At 44.2% G+C, this 18,032-nt stretch overlaps 1 protein-coding gene and 1 non-coding gene across 4 annotated transcripts in view; one reads left to right on the forward strand and one right to left on the reverse strand.

Moving 5' to 3' along the window:
- FARS2 (phenylalanyl-tRNA synthetase 2, mitochondrial) overlaps window positions 1-18,032 on the reverse strand; it is a 605,344-nt gene that overhangs the window by 32,845 nt on the left and 554,467 nt on the right. The window lies entirely within an intron of this gene.
- LOC142454078 (small nucleolar RNA SNORA22) lies at window positions 11,543-11,676 on the forward strand. The gene has a single exon (XR_012785607.1). It is a non-coding gene; the product is annotated as a small nucleolar RNA SNORA22 (small nucleolar RNA).

Here is an 18,032-nt window from a genome sequence, read left to right on the forward strand (position 1 = left end):
TACACTTCCCAAAAGTGAGGTGATGAAAACCCTATGGATTCCAACGGTCTGATCCATAACAAATGATGGGGTGCTGGAGAAGAATGTTGAAGGTATCATGGACTGCTAAAAGGACATACACATCTGTCTTAGAAGAAGCTAGAGTACTTCTTAGAGGCAAGGACGGTAAGGCTTTGTCCAACATCCTTTGGACATATTGTCAGGAGAGACCAGGCCCTGGAGAAGGACATCATGCTTGGTAAAGTGGAGGGGCTCCCCTGCACCCTGCCTGGCTCATCTCCTCCCCACAACCCTTCAGTTAGGGGTGTCCGGTTGACTACCATTGGGCTCTGAGTCTCCACTCTGCACTCATCCACATTTTCAATGATATGATTTTTTTGTTCCTTGATGCTTGATACCTGATCCCTTCGACAGCTCGTGGTCACACAGGATGCCGTGCAGGGTAGCAACGATGAAACATATAACTTTCCTCTAGTTCTTAAATACTTCCTCTCCCCCCCCCCCCCGCCGCTATCATGATACCAATTCTACCTTACAAATCTGGCTAGACCAGAAGATGTACACTGGCACATATAGCAACTAGAAACACAGGGAACCCAGGACAGATGGCTCCTTCAGGACCAGTAGTGAGAGTGGCGATGCCTGGAGGGTGGAGAGAATTTGGGGTAGAAAGGGGGAACTGATTACAAGAATCTACATATAACCTCCTCCCTGGAGGAGGGACAGCAGAGAAGGCGGCGGGGGGGGGGAAGATGTTGGACAGTGTAATATATGACAAAATAATAATTTATGAATGATGAAGGGTTCATGAGGTAGTGGGGAGGGAAGGGGAAAATGAACAGCAGATATTAAGGGCTCAAGTAGAAGGCAGATGTTTTGAGAATGATGATGGCAACAAATGTACAGATGTGCTTCACACAATGGATGGATGCATGGATTGTGATCAGAATTGTGCGAGCCCCCAATAAATTGATTTTTTTTTAAAAGTGGAGGGGCAGCAAAAGAGGAAGGCCCTCAACAAGACAGATTGACATGGTGGCTGTGTCAATGAGCTCAGACATAGGAACAATTGCGAGGAGGGCACGGGGCATGCATTGTTTGGTTCTGGTGTGCATAGGGCTGCTATGGGTCAGAACCAACGTGATGACACCAAACAACAGCAAGGAGGCCTCGACAGCATCCACTGTACATGGAGCCACCATGAATGGGGGTGACTTGACCACAGCTAACACCACCACCACCACAACAGTGAGCTCTGGCCAAAGAGAGATGTGCAGTGGGAGGACCAAGGCGAAAAAGTATATACACATTAACATGCGAAGTGACTGTGGCACGATGAGGCTCCGTGTGCCACGATCCACTAAAAGACACGTGTGTTTTTGCCTCTAAATATAGGTATAGTCCAATGACAAAAACAGCAACTCATAACACAGGCAAGTGTCCAAGGAGACACACTGCAGATATACCGAAGAGCTTGTTGATAGAGACTCCGCGGAGTTCTGTAGCTGAAACGGTGGTATAAATAGAAATCCTGGGCCCAAAAGCCAAAATGCCAGACAAGCACCTGTCCTCTTTGTGATCAACCAAATAAATTGATGTCCAAAGCAGAGTCCCCTCTGGCCACCTTCCTTTTTCAGTGTTCACAGAAGTTACTTTGATTCATAATGCTTTTACACAACGAGTATGCTTTCTCTCTCCTTCTCTCTCCCCCAGAGCCCTCAAGTCAAGATTCAATGGGCTTTTAAGTGCCCAGTTCCTACTCTGTCTTGGGCATTTGCACACGGCTATCTCATTTAATATTAATATTAAAGCTCTCTTACACGCTAGCATGCCTGGGTAGCAGCAGGAAGCTGAGAGCTGGAGGGGCGCCGTGGTTTGCCCACATCTCAGTAGTCCAGGCCGTCTCTGGGTATGGGCACAGGTAAGTCGGGTCCTTAACCCTCCACCACCACCCTCTCTCCTTAGACCTCCACTCTAGGCTCAGGATGTGATGGGTACAGGAGAAGGAGCCGTGTGTGGGCATCAGGAGGTATGGGTTCTTGGAATTAGTGGCTTCTCTGCCTCCCCATGTAATCCTGACCTACCATCTTGGGGCACTCTGTCTTCATCTGTGAATGTGTGCATGTGTGTGTAGGGGGGTGTTTGGATAAAAGGATGGGTGGACTCTCTGACTTGTCAATTTCAAGAATCTCCTTGGGCAACCAGTATCAGTTACTGATGTTCTTGTTGGATGCCATGGGGGCTGTTGAAATTCAGAGTGACCCAAGGCACAACAGAACGGAACACCGCCCGCTCCTGCGCCACCTGCACATGTTCCTGCACTTGAGCCCATCGCTGCACCCACTGCGTCAGCCCAGCTTGTTGAGGCTGCGATAGTTTATGGTGCCAGCCTGGCCGATAAACACAAGTAGGATTAACTGAAGGGCAGAGGGATAAACGGCTCGGTGAGCCTCGCCTTGCTTGTTCTGTGCCTCAGTGTAAAGGGGTACACTACCTGTGGGATGCCTAGCCTATGGACTGTGTCGCTGTAAGTTGAGGTCCCTTTAAGCCCACATGATTGGAATGTTTATCTCTGGAGCTGGGGACCGACAGTTGATGACAGTTGGGGACCTGCCTTGCTGTTTGCTGTCTGGATATATAGCCCAGCTCTCTCTACAGAAGGGGACTGGCAACTGGTGGCTCTCAAGCCTTAAAGGACTGCTAGTGTCTCACTGCTTTATAATCTGTTAATTTCTTGTATTATCTATCTGTATATAATTTAACGGTTCATTTCTTTTATTATATATCTATCTTTATAAATATATTTATATATAATTACTAGCAATCTGGTTTGTCTCTCTAGAGAATCCTGTCCAACACAAGGACTTTCCTCTTTTTAACTGCCCCTCTCCTGATAGGACACACAAAATCTGGATTGGTGGGGGGAAAGCATCTTTCTACCTCACTATGGACCATGCACATCTTGGTTCCTGACTGCAGAGTACCAAAGGTAGAACTGGAGTCTAAGAGTGGTAGAGCCAACAGCTAATGTGCTAGGGCTGTTAGCTGAAAGGCTGGAGGCTTCTGAGGTGTCTCAGAAGAAAGGCCTAGTGGTCTGCTTCTGACAAATCAGCCTCCGAAAGCCTCCAGTGGAATCCACAGTCTGTCCCCTACTCTGGCCAGGACAATTGCCGAGGACAACATAGCAGTGTGTGGGCTTGAAGAGCTGGCTGTGGAGGCTTCTGAAGCCAGACTTTACTAGAGACGTCCTGAATAAGTAGCTACAAAGCTGTTAATTGGATTTGGCAAGTTGTTGAGTCACTGTCAGGAAAGATCAGGCTGCTCGGCCCAGAGGATAAGGCCCATCCTGTCAGCCACCCAGAACATCCTCTTTGTCATTAAAAGGAACAGGAGTGTGTGAAAACACACTGTGGGTTAGCTTTCACCAGCTATGATGAGTAATTAAAACTTGACAGACCACAATTAGAAAGCATCCGCCGCAACCTTATTTCGCCATTTGTCTTGTAATTAAACGGGTCCTGTGATCTAGAAAGCTGTACAGATTTCTGGTCAGGCGGGGCAGAAACACACACAGGTCCTTACCTGTGAGGCTGCCCTGATGTATTAGTTAGGACCTCTCCTTTTGGAAGGAGGGTAGAGAAAACTCTTAAGTGTTTCCTATAAATCACTGGTCTTTCACTTCTCAAGACCTTGGCGCATTCCAGCTGGGAGGTGCAGTGAGCCTGGCCCTGCACAGAACACTGCAGGGAAGCCCAGAGCAGAGCTACTTGCAGAGCTCCTGTAGCCAGAAACAAGCACCGACCTCAACCACCGCACAGAGGGATGCTGCCTTGGAGTGACCCTGCAGGACAGAGAACGCCTCCTTAGGTGGTCTGAGACTGTAAATCTGTGCAGGAACAGACAGCCTCAACTTTCTCCTCTGCAGCAGCTGTTAGGTTTGACCCACTGACTTGCTGTTAGCAGCCCAGCCCACTACTGGCCCCACCACCAGGCTCTTAGGGGAAAAGTCAGTCGTACTATAAAAAAAGAAATGTTCAGTAGGGTAGCCCTGCCTTCTATCACAAACTAGGGGACACACATAGTTTTCAATAGAAGAGATTCAACCGAGCCAGGGCTCCTCATCCAGAAGCAATGGCTGGCACATCTAAGGTGACTCTGGGATCGGAGTCACAGGGCTTGGAAGGGCACGTGACAAGGGTGGTGGGCACTGGGATGCAAGTCGTCTCGGTGGTCCCAGAGCCAGAACAAAGGGCAGAGAAGAAGCACAAACTCCTTTGTCTCATGACTTGGGGTCAGGTGGAGGGGAGGTGCTTTTACCCCACTAGCTAGGAGATATTCACGATTGGACTTAGATTTAGTGACTCATTTCAAAGGGTGTCTCACTAGCATTAGAGGACATTCACTTAATAATGCGTGATTTTTAAGCTTGCTTTGCTTAGTAGGAAAAAACCAGTCAATTACTTGCTGGGAATTGCTGCATTTTAATTTTCCATGAAAGCATCAAACATTTGGGACAGCAGCTCCTGGCTTCCAGGTTGGAAGAAACCCGTGGTCTAGTTGTTGGAGAGCAAAGATAAGAAGCCAAGCCCAGGGGCCAAGGTCACTTCACTGGCGCTCCTGGCATTCCCCCTTAGACTAACATGCCACGGAGGTTCACTCTCCTTCCGTGATTTGCCAAAAGAAAGTCGCAGCGAAAAGATTGCGTCTGTTGTTTTATGGCAGTGAGCTTGAACTTAGAATGCAGGCTCCATCGCAGACCTGGTATCAGATTTGGTATTCGGACCTCAGCCCAGCCCTCCCCATCAACCTACTTTCCTACACAGCTGGCTTCAACAGCCTCCGCCTCAACCTGGGTCTTAGGCTTCCATCCTATGTGTGTGTGGTCTAGCCTGCCTGCCTTCCGCCCTCAAGAAGTTTTTCTGGCTCCCTTCTTCCGTGAGTCCCCAGCATTACCATGTTATGCTGTCTGCTCATGTGGAGAGAGCAGGCTCTGCTTCCCTTTTACTGTCATGTCCTGAGAACCCAGCATTGCGCTTGGCCCACAGGAGCACTCACAGAGATTGCTGAATGGCAAATGAGCACTTTTCTACACCTAACAGGATGTCTCAGGCTGGGTTCTGTAGAGAAACACTGCCAGTGGGAGGTTTATCTCAAGGAAGAAGGTCACACAACTGTAGGGGCTGGCAAGTCCCCCCAAGACCATGGATCGGCCATCAGGCATCTCTTGACTCACAGAGCTGCAACGACTGATGTACTCAAGACAGGCAGGTCAGATGGCATCCTTCTGACTACAGAAGCGAATGAATCCAAGGTTGGTAGGTAAGATAGCATGCTTCTGACAGCTTCCAGGATTGACAGGCAATACAGCAGAGGTACTCAAGTCCAAAGAACTTGAGGTCGGATGATGAGCCAGATGCAGGATCCAGGACCAGCAAAAAGCAAGCACCCTTTGCCAGAACATCCACATATATTGGAATCCGGCACACGCCCAAGGAAACTCCCTTTCAATTGATTGGCTGCTCTTAGTAGATTTCATCATGCAAGTTGTTACATTATATTACAATTTATGGGGGATTACTACATCTTAATTGCCAAGTCAATGAGAATCAGGTTGGCACACAATTTTAACTATCACAGCTGGTGAGGGCAAGGAAGTAGTGTCAAGCCCGAGAAAAATTTTACCACCTATCTTACACCCCTGGCCTAGTGGCCTCCCGGCTGTTTTTCCCCAGATGGGTTAGGTGTATGATGATGGTCTGTGGAGTTGGCATTTGAAGGTGGTCCTGAGTGTTCCATGCATGCTCTCAGAAAAAAACGACCTCATGCCCCATTGCAGGGGAAGAGACGGACTAGCAGACTGCATGGTGGCACCAGTGGTAGAGTGGGGAGACATGAAAGATCAATCTCTTTACAGACGTTTCGCTTTATACACAGTAAAAGTGCCAGAGGCAGAAGTTTTTATCTCATGCTGGGAGCATCACTTGAAGAGAAGCTGTTCTCCAGGGCCTTCAGTCCAGGATGTCTGGGACCCAGGGCTGAAGAATGCACTGCAAGCAGACAAGCTTGCTCCCACCCCCCACCCCCGGGGGAACCACACACCAACTCCCAGGGGCAGGCTATTGTTGAAATCTCCTTCTAGGTGTCATCTGGGGACCATGCCAGTGCCCCTGTTCACAGGTAGGTTCCTTTCTTCTCCTCCAGGTAAGCTGGCCTGGCTTTTTGCTCATCTCAGCAGGTTAAAAAGGTAATTATCTGCTGGCTGGCGGGGGGATGTAAGGTACCAAATGGGGAACTTTAGCAATTAAAATAATGAACAGCGTCACCACGGCTGGAAAAATACAGTTTTAAAGGAATACTCTGCAGAAAGGTTAAAATATGAATTGATGAGGATGGTTCTGGATGGTTCTATCCCATAATTACAGGCAGTGCCTGTTTCCACATCACAGACTTGGGGGGTACATTGAGTGGTGTGCTTCCCCAGCACCCCTCTGGCTCCCTATCACCTCTGGCTCATTTTGGTATAAAAGGGGGTTATAAAAGCCCAATGATGTATTCAGTCTGCTATTTACAGTGAAGGGACATTTTGTGCTTTCTTTAAATAGGTCTTTTAAAATTCCGCTGAAAAGATCTAATAAAAAACCCAATTAGACAAGATACATAATAAATAAAAAACCTAAAGTGGTCTTTTTCTGTGTAGGATATTCATTGAAAGATAAAAAGATCATTAAACGGCAGGCACCTACGATGAAGCCTATCTTCTACCGACGACTATACTGAGGGCTACTGCTACTTAAACGAAAGGCTGGCAAGGAGCAGGGGATGGGGAGCCATGGGTGGCAGTGGTGGGCTTGCCCCCTCTGCCTGAGAACCCTAAAAATTCACTCTATACATTTTGATTTCCACAGAAGCTTTCTCCCCAGGGAATTTGGCATCACAAGGACTAGACAGTCAAACAGAGCTAATAATAACTTCCTTGTTGCTGTAGTCCTAATTCAGAAAGTCGGTTTTATTTTATAATATTTCTGTTTTAGGAGCTCATTTTGTGTGCTTAGGTTGTTGATGTTAATTATCGTTTAAATGGTATAGCTTATGATGTCAATATTATTACTTTCCCCCATGGAGTGCCAAGTGCTGCAGATAAAGTTAATGAAGTGGCCCAGTTGAGCAGAATGACCAAGATGTTCGGAAGATTAACTTTGCCACCAACACTTAATCGATGAAGAGATCTTGATGGGGATGTTTTCGTTACGGTTGGCCATTAGACCTTGCAGTTAAGTTTTCTGTGCGTGTCTGTGTGTGTGCTATGTTGTTGTTAGGTGCCATCGAGCTGGCTCCCCCTCGTGGCATCCTTATATATAATGAAAGGAAATGTTTCCCAGTCCTGCCCCATCGTCATGATTGTCCATTGCTGTGGCTACTGCATCGGTCCATCCCTGATGGTTTCCCTCATCGTCAATGGACCTCTGCTTTTCTAAGCATAATGTTCTTTTCTAACAACTGGTCTTTTCTGAAGACGCTCTGGAAAGTTGGTCCAGATATTGGAACCGATGGAACCCCTGAGCTGTAGAGATGAGGCTTGGAATCAGAGAGAGCTAGCTGAGTTTGCACACTCAAGTTCTGTTATTTACGGTTGTGGATTTGGCAGAATGATTTCTTCCTCAAGCTCCACAACCAGCCTCTGTCTGTATGGGGGGTGGTACCTCCCAAAATAACCCAGATCCCCCCCAAAAAAAGTTATGTACTTAAATGTTTTTACAAAACAATCTTATCACCTTTAAGGGACTATCCGTTACACTTAATCCATTTGTCAAATCTGCGGTTCCATTCTTGGAAACATTTTTCATACTCATCTGTGTGGATGGCTGACAGCACCCCCTTTGTTATTTCCCTCACCTCTTCTGTGTCATCAAATCACTGTCCTTTTTTGCCCCTCTTCATTTGAGTAAACAAAAAGAAGTCACAGGGAGCAAGGTCAGGTGAGTAAAGTACATGGGGCATGCTTTTTTTTTTTGACAAAAACTGACGCATGGAGCGATGCACTGTCTTCGCAGCTAAACCTGTCCCCCGTCTGCCACAAATCAGACCTTTTTTGTTGCACACCGTTATGCAATCTTTACAGAACCTCTAAAGAGAAAGCTTGCTTCAAATGCAGTATGAGAGGACGTTTTCATCCATTTGGCAAGTTGACAGAAGTCTAGATTGAAGTCTATCATCAATTGACATTTCACCTTTTTTGAAATGAGAAAACCACTCGTACACGTGAGTTTTTCCCATAGTGTGGTCCTTGTAAGCTGTGCTCCAAATCAAAACCGTTTAGGCGGCATCTTTTCTGAGCAGGAAACAAATTTCACAGCTGCATGCTGTTCTCTTAAATCAGTCATCACAAAAAACAAGGTTCAAGCAAAATTGTTTTTACAAAAAAATTCACTGTGACCACAGAGTACCTTCCCAGGTGTCGTCACTGGGTGCTGGGTGCACTAACTCAGAGTGAGTTGCACGAAGCTCACTTAGCGGGAAAAATGTTACTACAAAAGCTCTGCTCCATCCAGCGTAATTCCGGTTTTTCTTGGCTACGCCCTCTTATATGGAGACTAAATAATACCTCAGGGGAATGTTGTATGGATAAGTTGCATATCAGTTAGGATTCAATTTGTATATCACTAGCAGATCACAGAAATCGTATTTCAAGTGGACTCAATGGAGGCAGAGTGGTTTGGGATCAAATTCATTGTTTCAATAAGCAGGTCGGAACAGAGCACTGTACTCTTTTAACATCACATGGAATCAAGTTTAAAATAGCGATTTAAAAGATTAATTAGAAAATAGGGGCAGGAAGTTTATTTAACGGGGGATGACAAACTCAGAAAAAGACAGTGAAAATGGTTACACAAAACGGAATTGGTGTCATTGAACTACACATATAAAAACTGTCGAATTGTTGTACATTCTGCTGTGTATATTATCAATGCAACAGTAAAGCAAAAATAAAATCAATTATTAAAAAAAAAAAAAGAAAGCAGCAGCCAGCAGGTGGGTTATGCTAGCCAGTGCTCTGCTTTTCTCAGTCTGCTCTCTGACACATGGGCTTCAGGCCTTTCATCCACATAGCATTCCATCCCCCTACGTTCTCTCTCTGGAGAGAGGAAACTCCCAGAAGCCCTCTGACACACACACACACACACACACACACACACACACGCCAACTCTTCACAAAAGCACTTATCCCAGCCACCTAAATCAACTCCTGTCACACAGGAAGTACTGTGGACAGATGGGCTTCGGCCTAGAAGGAATGGAGTGAGCGTAATTAGCTTAGATTAACTAGGAAGTCGCCCCTGAGGTTAAGGCTAACCTCCCAATCTATGAGGCTGCTATAGAGCAGCAAGGTTGAAAGGGTGTTGAGGAGAAATGCACAGTGGACATTACAGAGACATAAAGGATGCTAGCACTCAGTGAATGAAACCATTACTGTGCATGTAGTGGAACAAACAGAACCTTACTAAATGCCTGTAACTCTGGTGGCATAGTGGGTTATGCATTGGGCTGCTAACAGCAAAGTCAGCAGATCGAAACCACCAGCTGCTCCTGAGAAGAAAGCAAGGCTTTCTACGCCTTTAAAGAGTTGTAGTTTGGGGAACACATAAGGCCAGTTCTACCCTGTCCTTTAGGGGTGCTATGAGTCGGGATCGACTCAATGGCAGCGAGTTTGGTTTGGTTTAATTTAAATGTGGGTGAAAGGGGACAGCAGACGGTGTACAATATGAAAATAATAAGGATCTATAATTTATCAAGGGGCCACAAGGAGGGGAGGGTATGGGAGGGAGGGGAAAAAAGAGGAGCTGAAACCAAGGGCTCAAGTAGAAAGAAAATATTTAGAAAATGATGATGGCAACATATGTACTGATGTGCTTAATACAATTGATGTATAGGTTGTTATAAGAGCTGTAATAGCCCCCAATAAAATGTTTTTTTTTAAAAAAAACTTACTGAAATAGTAAATTTACTTATCCGTTCTTCTGAGGAGACTGAAATAGAGAAGTCTGACCGCAGGATGGTTCATGGCTATGCTTTCCGAACCTGCATACAGTCTTTCTTCCAGCTCCTCCCAGACCCTGCCTGACATCTACCACCACCAAGCTGCTCTCTCTTAGGAAGTCACATTAACAGTGAGTGGTGAGCCTCCAACAGCACTAGCAGAAAAGCACATGGCTTTTTTGGGGTTTTATTTTTAAAAATCATTTTATTGGGGCTCATACAACTCTTATCACAATCCACACATACAGCAATTGTATAAAGCACATTTGTACATTCGTTACCCTCATCATTCTCCAAACATTTGCTCTCCATCTAAGCTCCTGGCATCAGCTCATTTTCCCCCTCCCTCCCCGCTCCCTTGATAACCCCTTGATAATTTATAAATTATTATTGTGTAATATCTTACACTCTCCGATGTCTACTTTTACCCACTTTTCTGTTGTCTGTCCCTGATGGAGGAGGTTATATGTAGATTCTTGTAATCCATTCTCCCTTTCCAACCCACTCTCCCCTCCTCCCTCCCAGTATCGCCACTCCAAGTAGCACCACTAGTCCTGAAGGAACCATCCGCCCTGGATTCCCTGTGTTTCCAGTTCCTATCGGTACCAGTGTACATCCTCTGGTCTAGCCAGATTTGTAAGGTAGAACTGGGATCATGATAGTGGGTGGGGAGGAAGCATTAATGAACTAGAGGAAAGTTGTATGTGTCATCGTTGCTACACTGCACCCTGACTGGCTTGTCTCCTCCCCGCGATGCTTCTGTAAGGGGATGTCCAGTTGCCTACAGATGGGCTTTGGGTCCCCACTCCGCACTCCCCCTTATTCACAAGGATATGAATGTTTGTTCTTTGATGCCTGATACCTGATCCCTTCAACACCTGTGATCACACAGGCTGGTGTGCTTCTTCCATGTGGGCTTTGTTGCTTCTGAGCTAGATGGACAGTATATCTTTTGATAGCCAGGGACCATCAGCTTTCTTGACCACAGTTACTTAAGCACCGGAAAAGCACATGGCTTTGTTCTATGCCAATTCACCTCTGAACAAATGCTAGCATGAAACTTTCATAAGGGCCATTATGAAGGCTGGCTGAAACCTTCTAACAGGCACGCTGTGTTTTACAGTTGCAATGAGACGGCAAAACCGGAAGCACTGAGTCAGTGCTCTCATATATCAAACTATACCTTTCAGCTGCTGTAAGGAAAGTGCTGTATGTCCTCCAAGAGCTAGCGTCCCACAAGAGGGTGGGCTGAGGACTCCAGTCTGAGGGCTGCAGTGGACAGAAGAATTGGACACGGTTTCCAGGGTGGCAGATGACTTGAAGAATGTAAGGCACCAAGTTATAACTGTCCCATGAAGGAAATTTTAGAGATATGAAAAGTTCAAAAAGGAGCTTAGGTAGTAATTCAATAAGATGCTGAAACTTTGAAAGAATCTTTTTTTTTTGAGACTCTCAAGTGAGATGGGAATTACAGTCAAGAAAATGTTTGAATTTAAAATAATTAGGCTTGCACAGTGAACACCCGAGTGTGCTTCGTAGTTCCCTTGGCCTTGACACTGTGCTAGAGCAATGTCTGGTCTTTTCCTCTGCATGGAAAGGCATGTTCATCTTTTCAAATGTATTCAAAAGGTCAGCACATCTTAATACAAAAAATAATAAAATAAAATAATTAGGCATGTTTTATAAGACAGTAAACATAAGACTGAACCCATGTATTCTGCTCCTGCCCCATAACTCTCCCATAGCCCTACCTTTCCCTAACCCCACATTCACACTTGAAACCAACCTAGTGGCTACCAGGCAAAAGCGTCCATGATCTCTGGCGTTCCATGGCCCCATTCCTCAGCAGTGCCTTCTACATACAGAAATTCCTTCTAAGACTACTAGGATTTTTTTTCTTCCTTTTAAAATAAACTCTTATGGGGTAAGAAGTTTGCCTATTTATAATAATGTTACCTGATTCCTTGTTTCTAATGTCCTCAAATATACTCACTCCAGTGAAAACAGTAAGGATAGTGGAAGGGAAAGAGTTGATGTCTGCTCACAAAGTTAAACGTGTGACCACGATGACTCACCAACTGCACTCTTAGGGACTTTCTCAAAACTGTGGAAAGCAAAGATGCAAACAGATAGCTGTGCACATACAAAGCAGCATCACTCACAATAACCAAAACGAAGGAACAGTGCAGGCATCCCTTATGAAATGAGTGGATAAACAAAAGGTGCTTTTCAAAACATTCATAGAAAAATGGAATTGAAAGATAACGTAATTTTTTTCCTACAAACTTTTTGAAATCCCCTTGGATCCACAGTGGAATATTACCAAGTCATTAAAAGGAAATTTTATCTCTTCAACAAATGGTGCTGGGAAAACTGAAATTCCATATCCAGGAAAACAAAGAAAGATCAATGCCTCAGGCCACATGCAAAACAAACTCAAAATGGATTCAAGTCCTAAATGTACAAACTAAAACAAAAATATTCTTAGAAGAATAAGCAGAGGCCTGGCTTTCATAATGGATTGTCTAATATAATAAAAGCAGAAAGAGCAAAAGAAAACAAAGTGGGATGGGGCTCATAAAAATTAAAAGCTGAAGAGTGAAGCAGGACCTCACCCCATGCACAAAAACAAACTCACAATGGATTAGACAAGGATCACATTCAAAGTGGTATGGTCGCACTCATCTGTGGCCCTTGGACTTTAAGTCTGAGACGCCCTACTGTGAGAAGAAGCAGATGACCGCTAGCCCAAGGGTGCAGAACTGGCAGGCATTGGACTTTGGTTCCGGCCTGTTGCCTTGAGGGTGCAGAATGAATGGCAGGCTGTAACTACCATATACTTACTATTTTAATACTCTCCTTGCTTTCTGATGACATGTAGTAATCTGGTGAACGTGGGTCTTCCATTGTGAATGAATATCATTGGCAGTTTTGCTTTATCACCAATCCCCATTGTTTGTGTAAATAGTGTCACTTAAGAGTACAATCTATGCAAGTCAATAATGCATGTATTATAGTTCATAGCTGGCCTATTTCCTTTTCTCAACAGTGCTTTAAATATTATACCATTGGTTAAATTAATGAAGGTTAAGTGCGCATCAAGAAAACATCCCAACCCAGTGCTGTCCAAGCCCACAAGTCCAACATTAACCAATATGTCTGACACCAATCCACAAAGTCCTCCTCCATCTCACAAAAAACACACTATGATGCCAATTGCAGGAGGAAAGCCAAGTGAGTGAATGTATACGCATCTCAGCGCTGGAAGAGGTCTCCACACAGCTGCTCCAGTACCCAGGGCTGCATCGGGGTAGGTACACGTGGCTTCTCCTCATGGATGTCTTGCAGGAAGTGAGCCTTGCAAGCTGACGCAGGGAACTGGCTAAAGCAGCTGCACCCTGGTCCAACCATCAGAAAGCAAGAGACCCGAGAACTAGAAAGGCGAGGCTCACCGAGCCATTTACCCCTCCACCCTTCAATTAACCCCACCTGTGTGTATCAGCCAGGTTGGTACAATAAACTAACTAACCTAACTACTATTTAGTCAATTCCAACTTATGGTGATCCTATAAGACAGGGTAGAAATGCTCCTGTGAACATGTGATTTACAGAAGGCTATCATGACAGTGGAAGCCCAAAATCCATTTTCAGGGTCCCCACATGGATTAGGCCTCAGGTGAATCCCTTCTGACCACAGTTGAGGGATGTGAACAGCCTTGTTACCAGACAGAACGCATTAATGGTTCCTTGGGGGGCAGCCGGGGAGGTTAGAGGGAAATGGGTAGCTAATAACGAGAGTACTAGAACGAAGAAACTGTTCAAAAATTGATTGCATTGATGATTGTAAACTCTTGTTTTGTACAATTCTTTTTTAATATGATCAAACTATTGAATTACATGTTTTGTGAATTATGTACCAATAAAACTGCATTAAAATAAATAAATGTAATGGAAAACTTCAAAAAAAAACATAAAAATGGATTAGAGACCTAAATAAAAATGCCAGAATTATCAGGATAATCAATAAGAATATTGGGACATGATCTGACCCCATCACACTGGGACGAAACACTAAGGGCAACAGAGCTGCAAAGGGAGCAAAGCTACGAAGTCCCAGAGGAATACCAAAAATAGCCTTTGGGGAAAGAGTATGGTACCCCATCAGACTTGACTGGAAAACACTCCTAAAGGTCAAAAAACAAACCTAGAACTATTTATAAGCTTTCCCTTTTTTTTTTTTGTCATTGGCTTTCTTTTTGTTACTGTTATTTTGTTTGGGGTTTATGTGTGTGTGTGTGTGTGTGTGTGTGCGTGCGTGTGTATGTGTAGCAGTGGTTGTTTTGTTGGTTTTGTCTTCCTTTGTTGTTTTGCTTGGCTTTGCCTGGCTTTTGTGCTTATTCATGTCTCTGCATGTCTATCTAGATAAGATAGGTGGGATACACACCTTGGAGAAGAAAACAACAGGACTGACAGTTCTTGGGGGACAAAGGAGAAGGGCAGGTGGGAGAAAGGAAGAGGGGGTTTAACCAACCCATGGACAAGGGAATAACAAGTGAACTAAAGTCAATGGAAAGAAAGGCATAGGAAGCTTAGTAGGGCTTGATCAAGGCCAATGTAACAGTGAAGAATTACTGAACCTGAATAAAGGCCCAACATGATAGTGGGACAAGAGGAAAGCAAAAGAAAATAGAGGAAAGAACTGGGAAGGCAAATGACATTTATAGAGGTCTAAATACAGGCATGTACATGTATAAATATATTTATATGTAACAATCGGGAAATAGATTTATGTACTTATATTTATATAAGTATTAAGGTAACAGATAGACATTTGGCCTCTATTCAAATACCCCCTCAACACAAGAATACTTTGTTCTAATAATCCAGCATTCTGTGATGCTCACCTTCCCAACATGATCGCTGAAGACAAAATGGGTACATAAGCAAATGTCATAAGAAAGCTGAGGGGGCCCGCCAATCAAAAGACATAGCCATCTGGAATCTTAAAGGTTTGAAGATAAACAAGCAACTATCTAGCAGAGAAGCAACAATATCCCATGGAAGAAGTACACCATCCTGTGTGATCATGAAGTGTGGATGGGAATCAGGTATCAGGTGTCTAAGACCAAGAACAAAATCATACCAATGTGAATGGGGGGAGCGCAGAGTGGAGACCCAAAGCCCATCTGTAGACAATTGGACATCCCCTTACAGAAGAGTCACAAGGAAGAGATGAGTCAGTTAGGATACAGTACAGCACCAATGAACACATAACTTTCCTCTAGTTCTTTAATGTTCCCCCCCTCCACTATCATGACCTCAAGTCTACTTTACACATCGGACTAGACCAGAACCAGTGTAGCAGTACACTGCTACAGATGAGAGCCTGTAACACAAGGATCCAGGACAGATAAACTCCTTGGGACCAATAATAAGAATAGAGATACCAGGAGGATAAGGGTAAGGTGTGGAGAGAAAGGGGAATCAATCACAAGGATCGATATATAACCCCCTTCCAGAGGATGAACAATAGAAAATTGAGTGAAGAGAGGCAGAGGACGATGTAAGATATAAAAATAATAGTCTACAATTTATCATGAGGGAGGGAGAGGGAGGGAAAATGAGGAGCTGATATCAAGGACTCAAGGAGAAAGAAAATGCTATAAAATGATGGTGGCAACATATGTACAAATGTGCTCGACACAATGGATGAATGTATGGATTGTGATAAGAGTTGTAAGAGCCCCCAATAAAATGATTTTAAAAAGAATACTAGGACAAACTTATAGGGCCATATTGCAGGGTATTCATGGATTACCAAATATAATAAAGGAAATGCACACAGTAGAAGACAAAATAGATGTTGGGATCTATTAAATAGGAAACACTTAAGTACATCAAAGAGTTCATTAAAAGGGTAAAACATGAGTCCATGGATTGTGAAAAATCTTTAGCACAATGGACAAGGGGCTACTTACTAATTCTATAGACTTCTGGAACACCTCATTAAGAAAAAGAAACCCCCAATAATCCAATCAAAATATGGGAAAAGTACATGAATAGGCAATTCCTAGGGCGGACACTTGAATACCTAACAAAAACAAGAGGAAACACTCACTAGCCATGCAAATCAAAGCACCAACAAGATATCACCTTACACCCACAACCACAGCCCAATTAAAAAACAAAGAATACGCGGGGTCCACCCATGATTTGAACTTCTGGTGACCCCCTCTCCCACGGTCGACCAGGCACGTCACTAGCTGTGCTAGCTGCAGAGTGCCTTAGAGAGCTGCTAGTTAAAACACTAGGTTAAACGCTACCACTGTATCATTCCATCTCCCTTTTGACTCATTTTAAATTTGTCCTCGTTTTTTTCATATTTTCTGATTTCTTTTCCATTGATGTTTTTGTCTGTTTTACTTTGTTATTTTGTTTGTTTTGGGTGTGTTTTCTGGTATATGAAATCCAGGATAGGTAAATCTTTAGAGACAGTAACTGAATTAATGGTTTCTTGAAGGTATGGCGGGCGGGGGGGGGGGGGACGGTTGAGGGAAATAAGTACAAGGAAGAAAAGGGAAAGAAATCAATGAAACACCCCATGACAGCGATGGATCTGGAAACTGTGATGCCGAGTGAAGTTAATCAGAACAGTGCAAATACTGTACCAATCCTTGACTCGAAGGATAAGACGAGGAAGGAGGCAGGCTTCTGCTCTCAGGCCATGTAATCTTCCAATCCAGGCTCCCCGACCACGATGTGGAGAGCTGCCTGCACAGTGCCTGTGAACTATGTATCACCCCTTGTAGCTGCACATCCTACAAACCACGTTGACAGAGGTGAGCGCGCTTCAGCTAGGTCAGGTTTCCAAGATGAGGGGAGAGGAAGAAGACCATTCAGTTGCTGCCATAGAACACTGTGTTAAGGTCACCTCAAATCAGCAGACACTCTTACAAGGAGTAATAAGTGAACATTACTGGAAAATCAGCGTGAGGGGAGTGGGGCATGTATATCCCGGAGAAGACAATTACACTTCTGTTGGTGAGTAAACTGGTGGAGTCACCTCCTGTCATGGAAAAACGTTGAACAATACTTACATAGAACCCAAAGGGAGAACAGGCCTGATACTATGTTCTTATTTGGGCACTTTTGACCTAGCTTCTCTCCAGCTCTTGAGGACCTAGGCTGTGTGCTATACAGTACTGGGACTTTAGACTCTGACCTTGCAAGGTGCAGAACATCCTTCATAGGCTTTAGGAGCTTATCAGGAAACAGCACCGAGAGAACTGGGCTTGACTTCAAACTCACCTGCAGCAGATTTAAGGAATCAACATACTTTTTTGGACTTAAGGTTGAAATACCCTAGTGTGAGAAGAGGCAGATAACTGCTATCGCAAGGCTATGGAATTGGTGGTCCTTGGACTTTGGTCTCTTGCTCTGAGGGTCCCCAATAAATGGTAGCCGGAGGCTACAATATACTTTCTATTTTAATGCTCTCCTTACTTTCTTATAACACATATTAGTCTGCTGGGGAAGGTTCTGCCTTTGTGAATGAATGTTATTGAAAGTTTTGCCCTATCAACAACCCCATCGTTCCTGTAAGAGTGCTTAGTCACTTAAGAATTTACTCTATACAAGTGAACAGTTCATGAATCATAGTCTGCAGCTGGCCTATACTTGTACAGTTTCCTTTTCTCAACAGTGTTTCAAGTGCTATGCCATTGACTAACTTAATGGTAGTATCAATAGAATTACCTTATGTTCCAGGGGGATGATTTATAATGTTCTTTATCATAAAATTATAATGATGTCTCTTAGGTGAACCAGAAATCTGTGTGAGCCATAGATATGTGGATACATTTGGAGCTCACACTTAATTCAAGCCACAATCTAAGAACAATTACCATATATAACCAAATATAAGCCAACCCAAGTATAAGTCGAGGTACCTAATTATTACCTGGGAAACCAGAAAAACTGATTGACTCGACTATAAG

This window comes from Tenrec ecaudatus, chromosome 7 (assembly GCF_050624435.1).
Source record: "Tenrec ecaudatus isolate mTenEca1 chromosome 7, mTenEca1.hap1, whole genome shotgun sequence".
In the NCBI taxonomy this organism is placed as follows: Eukaryota; Metazoa; Chordata; class Mammalia; order Afrosoricida; family Tenrecidae; genus Tenrec; species Tenrec ecaudatus.